Source organism: Schistocerca serialis, chromosome 7 (genome assembly GCF_023864345.2).
Source record: "Schistocerca serialis cubense isolate TAMUIC-IGC-003099 chromosome 7, iqSchSeri2.2, whole genome shotgun sequence".
NCBI lineage: Eukaryota > Metazoa > Arthropoda > Insecta > Orthoptera > Acrididae > Schistocerca > Schistocerca serialis.
Window position 1 is genome coordinate 121,641,954 of NC_064644.1, and position 14,396 is coordinate 121,656,349.

Genomic DNA, 14,396 nt, shown 5'->3' on the forward strand with positions numbered 1-14,396 from the left:
ATGTCCAGAAGACCTGAAGAATATGGACATTAGAACTTGCAACATTCATACAATGCATAATGCCTATGTAAAGGCTCTGGACTATTCCTGTGAAGAAGAATGCAAATTTCTGGTAGATATTTACCATTATTTTGATGGTTGGCCACTCTATTGGGAAGAATTTGAAGGAATTCAATCTAACATTCCAAATCACAAGTTTTTAGTCATACAACAACAAGGTGGCTTACTATCAAACATTTTTGACTCGTGTATTTCTGAAGTTCTTCATAATGAACTCTTTACATTTCATGATTTGCTTCCTCTTGAACAACTTGTTAGTGACCTAGAACCGAAGAGGTTACTACACTGGAAAAGCATGAGAAGTTGTGGCTTCTAAAGAATGCTCAAAACCACTACATCACAGCTTGCAAATGTGATGGCAAAGATGTGCTTGTTAAATACACATCTGAAAATTTTTAAATTTATGACATCTGCGAAAGTATAAAGAGCAGAAACTGCAGTGATCTGTCAAAGGTTGTAAGAATGTTGCCTTTAATATGTGGTAAGATCACTTATTAGATGAGTGGAAAGTTCTACAGTTTGAAAAAGATGACCCAACTTTAGATAACAAAGGTATTGACAATTACGGGCAGTAGTAAATCTTGAAAAAAATACTTGTCGTCCATAGAGTTAAAGTATTCAAGTGTTTCAAAACTTTTTATGGCTTCTCTTACATTGTCCCACAGAAATGCAGGCACAAGGAAAAGATACTCCATTTTGAAGCACACATTGGTAGAAGACACAGCAGCAATGACCACAATATTTTTAAAGAATGTTTTGGCTGTAAGGATGCTTAGGGACCCTAATTTCTTCTATATGTCCAATGAGTAAGAGCTGATTAGGCATGGACAGCAATCACATGCAAATTGTACTGCTTACAAGGAAGAATGTGAAAGGAAAAGAAACACAAATTAGAAGAAAAACAAAAAGAAAAACAAGACATCTTCAGGAGTACATTAAAAAGATGAATAACATGAAAAAAATCAGTTGAGTATGAAACAGCTGTTCTGAAAGAAAAGAAAAAAGGACACAAACTATTTCTCTCTCAAGTTTCAGCTAAATTGAATAAAACACTAAAAATGATTTAAAGGCAGAAAAATTGGCCCAGGGTATGCTTGATGGTGTACAAATCATGAAAGTAGAAGAAAGAATGGACGAAGAGGAAATGGAAATCATTCAGAAAAACCATGGGGAAAGAAAATTGAGTTTGATTATTTTATTTTTTGCTAAGATTCCTAGGAAACAGAAACCTAAAAATATTTTGTAGATGTTTTTCAGCATTCCTCTGTGGAATGACATTAGATGTAAAAATGTGATGTAGATTTTGTGTGTGAATTATGATTACCAATATTGTATTACCAATACTAAATTGCCAATGTACTTGCATATATCAATAAATTTGTATGAAGGAAGAAAAGGCCATATGCCATCCAGGATCATAATAAAGAGGTTTATTATGGTCTTATTTGGCCTTTTTTTAGTGGGGGACTAACAAAATTGAAAACAATTCATTTTTTTCATACCTGTTTATTGAAAGAATTTGTTACCTTTTATTTACCTTTTTCAAATATTTTGTCACTTTTTCACTTTTTTCAAGTGTCTCAATGGCTTGCAATCTTGCTGGTCGCTTTAAAATGTTATTCATAATTTGCTCTAATATGTAGTTACTTTTTAATACAGTTGGGAATTTTTCAAACTTTTTCAAATTTATTGTTGTTGTTGTGGTCTTCAGTCCTGAGACTGGTTTGATGCAGCTCTCCATGCTACTCTATCCTGTGTAAGCTTCTTCATTTCCCAGTACCTACTGCAACCTACATCCTTCTGAATCTGTTTAGTGTATTCATCTCTTGGTCTCCCTCTACGAGTTTTACCCTCCACGCTGCCCTCCAATACTAAATTGGTGATCCCTTGATGTGTCAGAACATGTCCTACCAACTGATCCCTTCATCTAGTCAAGTTGTGCCACAAACTTCTCTTCTCCCCAATCCTATTCAATACCTCCTCATTAGTTATATGATCTGCCCACGTAATCTTCAGCATTCTTCTGTAGCACCACATTTCGAAAGCTTCTATTCTCTTCTTGTCCAAACTAGTTATCGTCCATGTTTCACTTCCATACATGGCTACGCTCCATACAAATACTTTCAGAAACGACTTCCTGACACTTAAATCCATACTCAATGTTAACAAATTTCTCTTCTTCAGAAGCGCTTTCCTTGCCATTGCCATTCTACATTTGATATCCTCTCTACTTCGAACATCATCAGTTATTTTGCTCCCAAAATAGCAAAACTCCTTTACTACTGTAGGTGTCTCATTTCCTAATCTAATTCCCCCACACTTCACCCGACTTAATTCGACCACATTCCATTATCCTCGTTTTGCTTTTGTTGATGTTCATCTTATATCCTCCTTTCAAGACACTGTCCATTCCTATCCACTGCTCTTCCAAGTGCTTTGCAGTCTCTGACAGAATTACAATGTCATCAGCTAACCTCAAAAGTTTTTATTTCTTCTTCATGGATTTTAATACTTACTGGGTTACAACCCTGTCTCACTCCCTTCCCTTTCATGCCCCTCGACTCTTATAACTGCCATCTGGTTTCTGTACAAATTGTAAATAGCCTTTCGCTCCCTGTATTTTACCCCTGCCACCTTCAGAATTTGAAAGAGAGTATTCCAGTCAGCATTGTCAAAAGCTTTCTCTAAGTCTACAAATGCTAGAAACGTGGGTTTGCCTTTCCTTAATGTTTTTTCTAAGATAAGTCGTAGGGTCAGTATTGCCTCACGTGTTCCAATATTTCTATGGAATCCAAACTGATCTTCCCCGAGGTCGGCTTCTACCAGTTTTTCCATTCGTCTGTAAAGAATTTGCGTTAGTATTTTACATCGGTGAATAATAAAACTGAATGTTCGGTAATTTTCACATCTGTCAGCACTTGCTTTCTTTGGGATTGTAATTATTATATTCTTCTTGAAGTCTGAGGGTATTTCTCCTGTCTCACACATCTTGCTCACCAGATGGTAGAGTTTTGTCAGGACTGGCTCTCCCAAGGCCGTCAGTAGTTCTAATGGAATGTTGTCTACTCCCGGGGCCTTGTTTCGATTCAGGTCTTTCAGTGCTCTGTCAAACTCTTCATGCAGTATCGTATCTCCCATTTCATCTTCAACTACATCCTCTTCCATTTCCATAATATCAGCCTCAAGTACATTGCCCTTGTATAGACCCTCTATATACTCCTTCCAACTTTCTGCTTTCCCTTCTTTGCTTAGAACTGGGTTCCCATCTGAGCTTTTGATATTCATACAAGTGGTTCTCTTTTCTCCAAAGGTCTCTTTAATTTTCGTGTAGGCAGTATCTATCTTACCCCTAGTGAGGTAAGCCTCTACATCCTTACATTTGTCCTCTAGCCATCCCTGCTTAGCCATTTTGCACTTCCTGTCGATCTCATTTTTGAGACGTTTGTATTCCTTTTTGCCTGCTTCATTTACTGCATTTCTGTATTTTCTCCTTTCATCATTAAAATTCAGTATCTCTTCTGTTATCCAAGGATTTCTACTAGCCCTTGTCTTTTTACCTACTTGATCGTCTGCTGCCTTCACTACTTCATCCCTCAAAGCTACCCATTCTTCTACTGTATTCTTTCCCCCATTCCTGTCAATTGTTCCCTTATGCTCTCCCTGAAACTCTCTAAATCCTCTGGTTTAGTCAATTTATCCAGGTCCCATCTCCCTAAATTCCCACCTTTTTGCAGTTTCTTCAGTTTTAATCTACAGTTCATAACAAATAGATTGTGGTCAGAGTCCACATCTGCCCCTTGAAATGTCTTACAATTTGAAACCTGGTTCCTAAATCTCTGTCTTACCATTATATAATCTATCTGAAACCTTCTAGTATCTCCAGGCTTCTTCCATGTATACAACCTTCTTTCATGATTCTTGAACCAAGTGTTAGCTATGATTAATTTATGCTCTGTGCAAAATTCTACCAGACGGCTTCCTCTTTCATTTCTTACCCCCAATCCATATTCACCTACTACATTTTCATCTCTTCCTTTTCCTACTGTCGAATTCCAGTCACCCATGACTATTAAATTTTCATCTCCCTTCACTACCTGAATAATTTCCTTTATCTCATCATTCATTTCCTCAACTTCTTCATCATCTGCAGAGCTAGTCGGCATATAAACTTGCACTACTGTAGTAGGCGTGGGCTTCATGCCTATCTTGGCTACAATAATGCATTCACTATGCTGTTTGTATTAGTTTATCCGCACTCCTATTTTTTTTATTCATTATTAAACCTACTCCTGCATTACCCCTATTTGATTTTGTATTTATAACCCTGTATTCACCTAACCAAAAATCTTGTTCCTCCTGCCACCAAACTTCACTAATTCCCACTATATCTAACTTTAACCTATCCATTTCCCTTTTCAAATTTTCTAACCTACCTGCCCGATTAAGGGATCTGACATTCCACGCTCCGATCCGTAGAATGCCAGTTTTCTTTCTCCTGATAACAATGTCCTCCTGAGTAGTCCCCGCCCGGAGATCTGAGTGGGGGACTATTTTACCTCCAGAATATTTTACTCAAGAGGACACCATCATCATTTAATCATACAGTAAAGCTGCATGCCCTCGGGAAAAATTACGGCTGTAGTTTCCCCTTGCTTTCAGCCGTTCGCAGTACCAGCACAGCAAGGCCGTTTTGGTTAGTGTTAGAAGGCCAGATCAGTCAATCATCCAGACTGTTGCCCCTGCAACTACTGAAAAGTTTGCTGCCCCTCTTCAGGAACCACACGTTTTTCAGAATTATGACCTTGTATTTCTTTCAGTTTTTGAGATACACACTTGTAGCACAGAATGAGTTGAAAGACATCACTCCTGTGCCAAACAACAATTGGTTCAGTTGTACTGGATGACTAGTCTTGGATCTATGATCCGATTTATGAGCAGATGTCGACTACACTGAGTAGGAAATCAAGGGTTCACTTTGCGTATGTTCATTTTGTGACAGACAACAACAATGGATACTGGAATAGAAATTTTCATCTTTCCTCTTTAAACAAGACCAAGGTGGCAGTGGTACTATGTATATTTTAATTCAATTTTGAAGTTTGAAATTGATTTGATAGAAAGTGTCAAATTTTTTTCAGCATTGCTTTCCAACACTTGGCAGTAACTTTAAATCGTTATCACAAATTTGTGTTTTACCCTTCTGGCAATTAATCAATTTCTTTGTGTTTTCTGATTTTACTTCCAATTCATGAGAATTCATTTTTGAAGAGAAGAGAAATAAATGTTTGCAACACTTAGATGTTCATCATGACTGTCCACACACAGCCAGAATCAAGTACAAATAATTGATTCAGTAGTTTGATGCGGGATGGGTCCACAGCCTTCATGTAATTATTAAATAGCTGTTTCTTCTTATGGATGTAAAAAAACAGGGTGTATACGACCCTGGACAAGCGAGAGATCCGGGAAAAGCCCAGGAATTTTTTCATCCGGGAAAAACCCGGGATATTTTTAGAATTCCGAGAATTTTTCATTGTTTTAGTTTGCAGTTAAATTTTTGTAATTTTGAGTGGTAAGAATCTATACTCTAACAAAGGATATTACTGTATCCCGGTACTGCAGAATAATACTTCAACAATAAAATATAAACGAGAGAAAAAAAATGAAAATATCTTAAATTGCAACGGAAATGCGCCATATAGAACAACGACACACAGTGCTCATGCAAGCGTCTGCCAATTGAAAATGTGTCAAAGGCTTTAGGAAGACTATGCAGTGCTTCATAACAACAAATTGCCTCCGATAAGCGTGAAGTCGCAGCTGTTTACATTCGATTTGTTTTAGCTGTTACTCGAGGGCTCATGTGCATGAGCAGTTGAGTCACGTTTGAGTAGTAGATTCTCCCGCTTCTGGCTACAGGAATATGGCTATTGGCTGTGCAAGCAGTCGCAGTAAGTAGTTAGATGCTACTGGAAAAAGGGGGCGCCAAATTCATATTCTTTAGGAAAAAAACTTGCTTCACAAAGCGCCTAGCATCCAGCGCACGTTTGTCAATCGATTATTCATGTGATTTTGAAACGCTTACCTTTGGTTTTTGAACACATTTTAAGTTGATTTCTGAATGAATCATAAGTTGACTTTTGAATGCATGCATAGTGTACGTGATGTCTCTGTCAGGAGAATCCTCGTCGCATCTAGAAATGAACTTTCGGCAGACAAAAGGGGACGGGGCTATACGAGCTGAGGGAGTAAAGCCGAACGGATGAATGCCAATTGCTGTCTGATTATGTGGTTGATTGGGTTTGCGAATGATCAGCATTGTTATAATTACTAGCGAAATCCATAGATTCGGACTACCAGAATGGAAATAAACGACTGACAGGAATAACAGGTGAGGAAGATTACGTATTATCTTCTCGGTGTATCCAAGGAAATGAAATTTTGACAAAAAAATTTTTGGCTAGATTGCTACACAGTCCCCGGCTAGCAGCCGCGTAAATTCTATTCTGGAAGTAACGCGGAAAACGTGTTGTTCGAACAGGTAACTACGCGTAACCGGAAAATCATCGCGGGATAACTAAACCTGTGATTCTGGCAGGGTTAGTGAATTTAATCGGCGAACAAATTTTGACAGTGGCAGCAATAGCTACAGAATTGGTGATGACAAGATTGTTTGCTAGAACAAATTATGGAAGAATAAGACGATTCCAAATTTATATAAAAATTTCGTAATACTACTTTCCGATCTCATGCTGGAGAAGCTGGTGCGTATGAATGAAATGTGAGACTATTTCCTAACAAAGCTTTTTGCTTGTGGTAGGCCTAGTAGGCATTTGATATTGGTTCTTGGATTATATTCTGTCATGTTATAAAAATGGCAATTTGTGCCAAAACTGTCTCGTTTATTTGGTGTGTTACATAATTGCTGCCATATTAGAAAGGCTTATTTTGTTTTATCTAGCAGACAGTGACAAAATAGACGCAATCAGATCGAGAAACCACACCAGTCTTGGGTATTATTTGTATTAACAGCCTTTTCAGTATTAGATAACGACATTTCGATTTTTCAAATAGCAAAACATTTGACGAACTTTGATGAGGTAGGGCCTAATAGATTCTTTCGCAGAAGGAAAGCACGCCATGTAAAGCTGTAGCAAGAGTAGAGAGAAAAAATGTGTAATTTCTTGCTCTTGTCAGTATTGGTTTTATATATCCTATATTTAATTTTATGTCACACAAAACAGCAAGTTATTAGCTAGTAGGCAATAAAGAGTTCAGATTTTCTGCAGAGTTCTTGTTCTCTCGATTACAAATAATCCCATCCGCGCCTTTTTTTTTTTTTGTAAAAAAAAAAAAAAAAAAGAGGGGCAGGCTGTCAAACCGGCCGACTGGGAGCAGGAGAGGTACCACAGGACATTTCAATTTCCACCTCCTGAATATAGTTTGGACGTGCGGTAGAAAAATGCTTTATGAAGAGGCGTGGCCTGCACTTTGGCATACTTAAGACCAAATAACATGTCTTACATTTCCTCAAATACATATGTTTTATGTTTCAGACTTTTCAAAAGGTGTGCACTACTAGATGAACATATTTTGAAAATTCGATTTTTTAAAATATTGACCCGGTTCACAAATGTCGTAGATCCGGGGTGATGCGCAGAGCAGTCTGAGTTATAGTGGGTTGTCTCCACGTGATCCGTGTTTACATTTAGTGATTTTGCTGTTTCCCCTTCGTTTACCCTCACGTCAAATGAAAACAAAACGGATATCTGTAGCCAGGAGCTATCAAGTGAATTAAAACACATTCACATAATTACGGAAGGCTGAAATATGCCATTAGTTTCAGATTTTATTTAGTTTCCACCTTTCTGACAGTCGACCATTAATCACCTTGCGGAGCAATGAAGTTATTTTTGTCTGTTTGCTAAAGAAATTTGACTTTTGTTACCCTTTTCCGCAGATGCAGTCAATGTATTTGAAACGAAATGTTTAATTCCACAGTACTGGCTAGTTTCAACTGTTCACTGCATTTCAAGTGCACGTTTTCATTTTCTAGCACGTATGGCATAATGCCATAATAAAGAACGAAACATGATATAATACAGTACTGGTGCTTCAAGAAAAATTGCATCCCGAAAATCAGGTCGAGGTCTACTTCATTGGGAATCTGGACATACGAATGTGCCCTTTAAGTATGCACTTTAAATGTGCACATTTTAGTATGGTTCACGAAATTCCGATGCTCTTGCAGTATACATCTGATGTCTTGTTTCTTTTATGACATAATGTATGATCTTTCAATGTTTTACACGTACGTACATACGGGCTTCCTACGTCATGGTAGCTATACAAGCGCGGTGTCACCTGTTATCTGCGCTCTCTGGCAACTGCTGAAACGAACCCGTTTCTAGCAGGTCGCGGGAAAATATTGCGAATATTGGTTTGAAAAGCGTTACTTTCAAAGTAAATATCCTTTTACGTAAGTTGAACTATGTGCAATAATGTACCATGAATTTATTAAATCACAGAGCGTTTGACTCTCATTTAAAAATCAACTCTTTGATGCCGAGCCATTTAGAAGAATTTCGAACCCTGAAGATAAGATATGTATGTCATTATTAAAAATTTTGCTGGCACATTTGTGTGTTATATCTTAAAGTGTAACACACGCAAAAATGATCAACAGTACATGCGAAAGCTTAGTTCCTCTTGCAGCTTGAGACCAATATTATATATGAAATCTTTGCTTTTCTTGTAGCAACACTATGTATATTAATTTAAAATAATAACTTTCCCTGTTTGTGTGTTCGTGCTACTTAACAGTGATGTTGTGTTGGCTGGCATCACGTGTCCCATGCTCTGAATATACGCGTCATCGGCTGGCGAGATCACGCGACATGAGCTACGAACGGCTTACAAAAAAGCCCATCGAAATCTCGATTTCAATGATTCGGAAAGTAACATGCGTTGTTTGGTAGAATTCCAATGTATACTTTCGTAATATGAAAATACACAGCGTACATGTTGCTGCACATTAAAGATATGTCCAAAACGTGTCTTTTTCCCTGAGTTTCGTTTTCTAAAGTGCCGGGAAATTGTACGCTCGTGTATAAAACCAAGGATTGATAAGGGAAAATATACTGTCACCCGGGAGAAAGTATATTTTTAACCTGGAAATCCGGGAAAAATACGGGATTTTATTTTCCTTGTCCACGTATGCACCCCAAAAAAAGCATAAAAAAATTTGTCACCCATTTGTGGAAATGAGCATGTTTAACCAGTAAACTCCCAGACCAATTGTTTCAAGAACTGAATTCCCATTTATCACTTTATAAATGAGTAATGTATTAAACTCTTCCCTTTTCATTATTGTATGGGGCTGAGAGTGAGAAAAGGTTTAAAATAATGTTCAAAATTTGTTGGAAGTTACTAAGTGCTCTCATCAACAAACACTGGATGAGTATAGTGTGGGTAAAATAAACTTTGTTTTGCAGGTACATGCAGTGGTACATGTCTGGAAAATGTATTGCAAACAGAGTCATTAATAAAGAAGTAATAAATTTAAACATAATGTCTGATGCTGAAGTTTAACTGTATGAACAACAAAAATGTAAAAAAGAGATAACCTTTTTTCTTTCATGTTTTTTTTTGGGGGGGAGGGGGGGGGGGGTTCTCAATGAGAAGTTTTGAAAAGGTTTGAAATTATGTGTAAAGTTTGCTGGAAGTCACAAATATGGGATGAATGTAATCTGGGTAATTTGCACAGAGGGAGCTACGATGCCTCAAGATATGTTTCCTAACTTTAATATTTGAATTATTGTGTTCTACCTTTAATGTAAGATTGTACCTTCTAATGAGTAGTATATGACAGCATTTTAAATATTTAGATTGGGTCAATATTTATGTGAAATACTGAAAATCAAAAACTTTGTTGCCCCTGAGGCTGTTAGATAAGCAACCTGAAACTTGGACTGGGTATTTTAACCGTTTAGTATAGTCAGACTGTTATATATTTCTATTTGATTCATTCTGCTGGTGTCATTATCTTATTTGTTTAATTTACACTGCACCATAATAAAAATTCCGAATATGACACTGTTATTACTTGGGCCTGGATTTTAATGACAAGTCATATTTTTTTCCTGAACTTTACCATAAATTTGACAGCAATTTATGCTTTACTTCTGCCAGTACGCCCACGAAAGGCAAAGGTCCCGAGTTCGAGTCTCGGTCCGGCACACAGTTTTAATGTGCCAGGAAGTTTCAGGGTGTCGTAGGTTTGGAATCACTTGGGTGTTGACTGAGGAAATGTTCAGCAGCAGACAGACCATGTATGTGGGGGATGTTGGCATAGAGGGAGATGGCATCAGTGGTGACAAACAAGGTTCATGGTGCAAGTGGGATGGGCATGGATTTCAAATGATCTAGGAAATTGTTGGTGTTTTTAATATGGGAGGGAAGTCTTTGTTCTGTGGGTTGCAGGTGTTGATCAACTAAAGCAGGTATACATTTGGTGGGTGCTTTGAAGCCAGCAACTATAGGACAGCCAGGATGATTGGGTTTGTGGATCTTACAAAGAAGGTAAAGGCAGGAGTATGTGATTTGGGTGGGGTAAGATGTTCTATGGATTGAGGTGTAAGTCCTTGTGAGGGGCCTGAGGTTTTTAGGAGTGACTGGAGGTCAGTTTGAATCACAGGGATGGGATCTTGATAGCAGATGCTGCATGTGGAGGTATCAGACAGTTGGCGTAGACCTTCACTAACATACTCCTGTTCGTTGAGTACCACAGTGGTAGATCCTTTGTCTGCTGAGAGAAAAATGATGATGTCATCAGCTTTTAGGGAATGTAGAGCCTGGAGTTCTGCTGAGGAGTGGTTAGCGTCATGTTGTAAGGACCTGAGGAAAGATTGTGAAGCAATCCTGGATGTGAGGAATTCTTGGAAGGCTTGTAAGGGATGATTCTGAGGTAGTGATGGTGGATCAAGTCGGGATTGTGGTTGGAACTGTTGAAGGCAGGTTCAATGTCAGGTTTACCGTTGGAAAGGTTTTGGGATTGCGTTGAAAAGTGATATTTCCAATGGATATTATGTGTGATGGAAAGAGGTCCTTTACCAAAGCAGCATGGTTAAATGCAGGTTTAGGGCTGAAGGGGAGACCCTTGGATAATACAGATAATTCGGGAAAAGGGGGGGGGGGGTTCTATGGGTGAGAGGTTGAGAACTTTGTGCTGTTGTGTCTGGTTCTTGTGACTATAGGTATTATTGGTCTGGGAGGCAGTGGAGACAGCTGCTGGATTTAAGGAGGTTGGCCAAGCTCAGTTTGTGGGAGAGGAGTGGTGGTTGATGGTGTGACAATTTGGGGAACTGCAGAGGGACAGGAAGGGAAACACCACTGTTGTGGTAGTTTAGGAGAAGGTGGGATAGCTTTTTGAGGTGAAGTCTGGCATTTTGTTGCGCTCTGACATTGGCTTGGTAGATGATACCATCCAAGGAACCATGAGAAGCAGATAACTTGAGGATTTTGTAGAAGAAGAGAAATTTGGTGGAGAACAAACTGGCAGATGAAGCACATAGGTCACAGATTTTTTGGGTAAGTGCAAGAGATTGCTGTATTTGGAATGATAGAAGAGGCTGGTGTAGAGTAGAATTACATCCAGAATCAGGGACTTTCAATGTTAGGCTTTTGGGAGTAACTCCAAGGGACAAGCAGGTTTCAAGAAATAGAATGTGGGACCTTAATTTTGATGGTGCAAAAGCATGTTTTCGAAAAGAATGGATGTAAATGTGATGGGATTCATCATGCAAAGAGAGGACGTTTTGGAGTGTTAGAAATGGTGGGGTGGCAAAAACGAGTGGCAGAGGGCAAAAATAGATAGAAACACGGAAGAAAAGCAGAGAAAAAATTCTGAAAAATAAGAAGAATTCGCACGAAAATCGTGAGAACAGACAATGGTTAACAAGAGGCAACGAGTGGGCGATAACTTCTCATCACAACAGCAGTCTATAATATCCAAGAAACTCATTGGAAAAGAAGAAAAAAACAAATGATATAGACAGTCGCGGAGAGAGATAAAGTTTAAAAACTGTCCGGACAGAAAGAGAAAGTCACAGGAGATTATGTAAACTACTTCGCTTGGCATGAAAGTAATATACGAGATGGCAGTAAAAGTCGATCAGATCGGTTTGGCAAAAAATAAATGCACAAAAACATGTAAGAATTGTGTGGAAACAGGATAAGTGAAAGAAAATAGCTGTCAAATTTGAAAATAAATCAGCGGTGGATGATTGGGAGAAGACCCTGCAGCATAATGAACTGTAGGCCAATTCATAAATAACAGTGGAATTCTTACATGCAAAAATTGTAAATAATAATGGTCCTGGCTGCATGCACAAAAACTGGTACTGGAAAAGATGGAGGGGCGAAGTGTTGATTAATCTATGTGGTACAGATAAATAAATGATCAGACAACTAGCACAAAAGACAGAAAACAGAAGATAGTCTGAACAAGACAGATGACAACAAAAACTGACAAGAGGGTTACATAAGAAGAAATGATGGCCAAATGGACTAATATAACAACGAAAATAATCAATTACTGACAATATAATCAAGCAACAGGAAGGAAACACACATTCAAAAGAGTTTACCTTTCGCGAGCTTTCAGAGCCAGTGGCTCTTTCTTCTGGCAGAAGATCTGAAGGGGAAGTAAGAGGCATGAAAAAAAGCGCTGGAGTCATTTAGGGAAAGGGGTATAGTTCAGAAAAGCCACCCAGAACTCCTGGTCCGGGGATACTTACCGGATGGGATGAAAAGGAAAGACTGATTGTTTGGGAGTGCACCAGACAATATTTGAAAACCTGAAAGCCTGAAAGTGGAAGACAAGGCAATATGTAAGACAGAGATTACTACTAAAACATCATGCATGAGTAAAGCAAGTACTAGTACTACACAGAGTAAGTACTAATTCTATAGTAAATACTATACTCACAGTTTGTTCAGAAGTGACCTTTGTATTACATAAAGCACTCCGTCTTCAGGCCATAAGTGGCCCATTGGGACCATCCGACCACCGTGTCATCTACAGCTGAGAATGCGGATAGGAGGGGCATGTGGTCAGCACACTGCTCTCCCGGTCGTTATGATGGTTTCCTGTGACCAGAGCCACTACTGTTCGGTCAAGTAGCTCCACAGTTGACATTACGAGGCTGAGTGCACCCTGAAAAGTGGCAGCAGTGCATGGTGGCCCAGATGGTCACCAATCCAAGTGCCAGCCACACCCGACAGCACTTAACTTTGGTGATCTGATGGGAACCGGTGTATCCACTGCAGCAAGGCCGTTGCCTTTTGTATTACATGGTACAAAAAAAAGTAACAAGAATGTCTTTAATAAACTTATGTCAAATCATTTTATTTTTTAGTGTCATATTTATAGACATTTTAGGTCATATGTGCTTGCATGTTTCACTGTTTTGTAGGGTGATTAAAAGCCGTGCTCTATTTATTATTCAACCAATAGTATTATATTTCTTTTATTACTTTGTGAGCTACTCAGACTGGAAATTCTACTAGTAAATTTTAACACCTTTGACAGCCGCAGCCTGTCTCTGATTTAGTGACCAACATAAATTGAGTTAAAAGCTACTATATACAAAAATTCAACAGACAGTCAAGTGTCCATAAAATACACCTCGAACCATTCCTCAAAACTGTTACCATAACTACTTTCTATAGTTTCTGGGAACTAAGCACAGTTTAGTAACAACACTATATCATTTCTAGACACAATTACAAGTGAAAATTTTCTGTGTCATCCCATACTGGTATTACAAATCATGTGCTGTAGCACTCAGCTTCTCAGATGCTGTCAGCTTTGTTAAGGACAATGACAGAACTGTACCTTATTAAAAATCGATTACTATCATTTGATCAAATAGATTTTTGTACAATATATCAAAGAAGGTGGAAACATTCAGGCTAAACACAACAGAAATTTTTTAACTTCAAAGTGAAGGTACAGCAATTTCCACAACTACACAAGATACTTCCCAACATAAGGGCATATTCTTTCACAGCATGTGACAGTGGTGAACAGTTCCGATATATTTGTTTCCCATGAAACAGTCCATCAGGATGGTTACCAATAACAGCTGCATGGTGTAAATAGTTGAATTGGACATTGGCATCGATCTCTCTTCCACAAACTCTTTGTAGATTTATGTTTGTCAGCCATTGTGTATTTATTGTTTCCCATCTGTATATGTTAACATACTTACACAAATATAAAACAAATAGTGATAAATTAATGTATTAGTTGCACTGCTTTATAGAAAATACAG